Source organism: Eulemur rufifrons, chromosome 8 (assembly GCF_041146395.1).
Source record: "Eulemur rufifrons isolate Redbay chromosome 8, OSU_ERuf_1, whole genome shotgun sequence".
NCBI lineage: Eukaryota > Metazoa > Chordata > Mammalia > Primates > Lemuridae > Eulemur > Eulemur rufifrons.
Genome location: NC_090990.1, coordinates 14,265,282 through 14,269,742, shown reverse-complemented (window position 1 = coordinate 14,269,742; position 4,461 = coordinate 14,265,282).

The window sequence follows — 4,461 nt, the reverse complement described above, 5'->3', positions numbered from 1 at the left end:
TCCACTCCCTTCACTTCTGGCGTGAGACATGCACTCACCCTTCCCACCTGGGCTAATTACTCCAGCCAGATGCTCAATGACAGCACCCACACACACACACCCCAACCCAACCCAATCAGAAGCTAGGATTCACTCGATACGGCATCTGATTCCACTTCAACCACAGCAGGCTTCGGTTTGACAGGAGGACCCCAGCACGGTGAGGGGAAAGGCAGGTCACTCCCGTCCAATGTGCCCTCAAGGGTCAGAGCTCCACACAGCTCACCCAGCAAAGGCAGCTGCACATTGGCAACTGCCTCAACTTTTAACCTATGTCCCCTGCCTTTAAGGGACAAAACTCCTGCCTTGTTATGACATTTCAAAATAAATCTTGTTAACTAAAAACAAATCAAAGCAATATTGATTTTAAAGTAAGCATTTCAAATTTATACACCATTTGTCCACTCCCCAGCTATTCTATGACTGTCCCCAAGGGGAGCTAGTGGTTCCAAGTTCTGAAGTTAAATAACCCCATTCTACCACTTCCTAGCTGTGTACCCCGGGCAAGCCACTGTACCTGGCTCCTCAGTTACACGTTGGCAATGAAGGGTACCGTCTCACAGAAATACCATGGAGATGAAGCATGTAACAGCACTTAACACGTTGCCAGTGACACGGCCGGGACTACGTCATGAGTTATTACTGCTACTGTGAACATTAGGAATGTTCCTGTCCCCACCCCCGATCCTGAGACCCTGAGCCAGCAGATATTTGACAGCGAGCCCCCCTAGATTTCAGCTGGGCAGAGGACACACTTTACAGAAAACGGGCTGGTGCCCATTTGACAGACCTGTGCGTCCCAAGGTACATGCCACACTGCGTCACACACGCAACTGCTTGCACGTCCATATCCACCAAACCATGAGCGCCTTCAGGGCGGGGTCTGGAACTTCTGTTTCGTATGGGGGACGGGGAAAGGAAGCACTGACTAAATGTCAAATGAACTGAAGCGTGCGTGTGAAGGGGAGCAGGAAAGCATCAGATTCTTCAGCCCCTGGGGTGAGCTTCTCAAGAACCAGTAACCACCACTGAGCATTAGATAGGTGCAAGACAGACTGACTCCCTGAAGGGCAACACAGGAGGGGGCTCTAACCCTTTTCTAAAATGCTACAGCTCTGTGGCTCTTGCTCTGGACTTCTCCAGAATAAAGGAGCGAGGGGAATGGATTAAGCCATCGGTACCCACTATGATCCCTGGATTTCAGGACCCCATTATTCCCTCTCAGGGCCCCAGAGAAGAGCCTCAGCCTGGGTCCATCACCCCAGACCTTGCGCAAGGCCTCCCTGGAGGGCCAGCCCACACAGCTTTGTTATAAATGATGCCCCAGACGGCTATCTGACCCACTGTCTTCTGGTCTCCTCATCTCTAAGTTCCCGAAGCCTCAGCCAAAGACAACAGTGTGGACTTGTTTCTTCAGGGCTCAGAGTAGAAGGCTCCTCAGCACCTGGGAGCAGCTGGAAGTTGGAACTCAGGACTCATCGCTGCTGGTCTCCCCGTCCCGTGCCAAGTGCATCTGTAAACAAGCGTTCTCAATGGCTCCCTGCAGCTGCTCCCCAGAGAGGTCAAAAGGGAGAGAAACAGGCTAGAATCAGGGCAGCCCAGAGCCTGCACGTGAGAACTGAACCAGGCGGGGCCTGGTCTGCAAGGTGGTCCCTGGGTACACCCAGGCCTGCACTGCTGGCCCGGTGCCCGGAGCCTTGGATGGGTTTGATAATACCCAGGATTGCTGTCCTGTGCCAGGCTGCTGGGACCCCAAGAGCCATGGGGCCTGTGTCACACTGCTGTAGGTCCCACTGTTTTACAAGCTGGCGGGGAGAATGAGCTTGCTGGGGTGGAGATGCCTGGATGCTGGGCTGTTGTGCGTGATCCTGTTTGCTATAAAACAGCCAGACATTCCTAGGACCTGGAATCGCGCCGAGGCCATGGAGCTAGCCTTCCCGGCCATATATCTCCAGGCGGGGGACAGGCCTGAGACATCTGAGATAATAAAGACATGATTGTCTCAGCCCTGGGGCTTGTCTCCCCTTTGTCCCAGGGCCCAGCAGCCAGCAAGAAGTTTAAAGACATCCTCCCCCTTCTCCTGGGAAAGTACAAATGCACCAGACTCTATAGCCCCTGGGGTGAGCTTCCCAAGAACCAGGCCTAGACCCAGGATTCCTGCTCTCAACTCCCCAGAGCAGAAGGTAATCAATGGTCACCCCTTGGCAGCACACAGAAGAGAATGTGAGTAACTAGGATGTAATGAACACTCGCGACATGCCATTCTCTGTGCACACATCTCTAATTTTCACCAGCCCTACAACATAAGAACCACTTCATTTTAAGGAGGAAGAAACTAAAGCTGAGAGAGGTTAATGGACTTGTCCAAAGATTAGATGGCACAAATGGGTTTGAAACCTAGATCTGTTTTTACTCCAAAGCCTGTAACTTCTGCAGTAACTTTAAAACTGCCTCTTTTTTTTAAGAAAAATGTTCCTTCTTCCCTAATTTCTAGGTTTTCAACCCTCACGGGGGGCGGGGGGGGGGGGGGAGAGGGAAAAATTCACATGAGGGAGCCCGGAAATTCACATGAACTTCTCTACAGCCCTGAAATCAACCAACTTCCTCCAAGCCCCATCCCACACACAGACATTTCACTATTCCATGACAATCCAAATTTGACGCTACTTGTAGGGACGGAACATGTGTATCTATAACAGAAGATGGCTTGGTCTGCAAGCTCCCCAAAGACAAGAGTCTATACCAAGCAGATTTGATTTCATGACCAAATTAAAAAAAAAAAAAAAACCAAGGAAAATGAAGACTGATGCTTGGCTGAAGGTTAACTGAAAGGCAATTTCATGAAAATCAAGCAGACTGGGTCCTAGGAAATTGGCAGCAATTATTTAAGAAATGGAAATCCAGGCCGGGCGCGGTGGCTCACGCCTGTAATCCTAGCACTCTGGGAGGCCGAGGTGGGCGGATCGTTTGAGCTCAGGAGTTCAAGACCAGCCTGAGCAAGAGCGAGACCCCATCTCTACTAAAAATAGCAAGAAATTATATGGACAGCTAAAAATATATATAGAAAAAATTAGCCGGGCATGGTGGTGCATGCCTGTAGTCCCAGCTACTCGGGAGGCTGAGACAGGAGGATCCCTTGAGCTCAGGAGTTTGAGGTTGCTGTGAGCTAGGCTGACGCCACGGCACTCACTCTAGCCTGGGCAACAGAGTGAGACTCTGTCTCAAAAAAAAAAAAAAAATGGAAATCCAGATTCTTTAATCTAGAATCCAAAGCAGCAGCTGCCAGCCTGGTCTCTGTAAGTCACTTCTACCTCAATCTGACCAAGTGACAGCAACAGGGTGTGTGGTTTCATGGAGGGAAAACAGGGACAATGAGAGGTGCCAAGGGTGAACCTTACCCACTTTGTGAATTAGGCAAAGGCCAGTCCTAGCCTTCCTAACCACAGAAAAGGGAAAAGGGGCATCACCCACACAAAAACAAGGTGCTCACATACAGGGAGTACTGGCCTCAGAATCAAGAGACTCTGGTTCAATCTGTGAAATCCTGCAGAAGCCCAACTCGAAGCCAGTTTTCTCGTTTGTAAAATAAACACCTGTTCTATTTGCCTCAGAGGCTTTTATGAAGATGAACATAAAAGCATTTTACCAGCAGCTTTACAAATAGAGGGAATAGTGACCCATGCATGCTTTCTCCCTGTTGGTTTCTTTTGTATTCCTGACCTCCCCCCTTCTCCCTGCCTTTCTTCTGTTCAAACATCTGAACCCACTACGTGCTCAACACCATGCTAGATACAAGAAAAGGCTCAAGCATAGGTTAAGAAAAAACAACAAAGACATTAAGAAAAGCAGACAGTGAGAAACCAGAGCCAACAAGTTCCCAACTGAAGAGCCAGAGCTCCTGAGGCCCAAGAACAGACTTTGGCCATTCAGTTCTGTCCATTTAGGCTTCAGGCCTGCCCAAGGCCCCCTCAGCCTGGCTGCTGAGCCTCGGGACTAGAGGTATACCTCCCCCCTAACTCAGACATACATTGCTGGACATGATCAAGGCTACTTCCAGTCCCAGGACCCTACCAACCTGCCCCTAACTCACCTGCTTTTTCCATCCTCTATTCACTGGCCTTTACTAACAGGGGAGCCTCAACTCTATTAGATACACAACTGTCCTGCTAGAGAGCAAAAGGGAACTGAGAGAAAACAGGTGGCAGGAAATGTTCCTGAATGGCCCAGGGAAAAGGTGAACATTCTCCTTACTTACCTGTACCCATTCTGGCCACCTAGGCTCAAAGTCTGTAAGAACGGGGAGATCATCTGGTATAGCAGTCCCAATGCATACCCTTAAGAGTTCTCTGACTGCAACATTCCAACCAACCTAAACTTCTCTAAAGCCCTGAAATCAACCAACTTCTTCCAAGCCCCATCCCA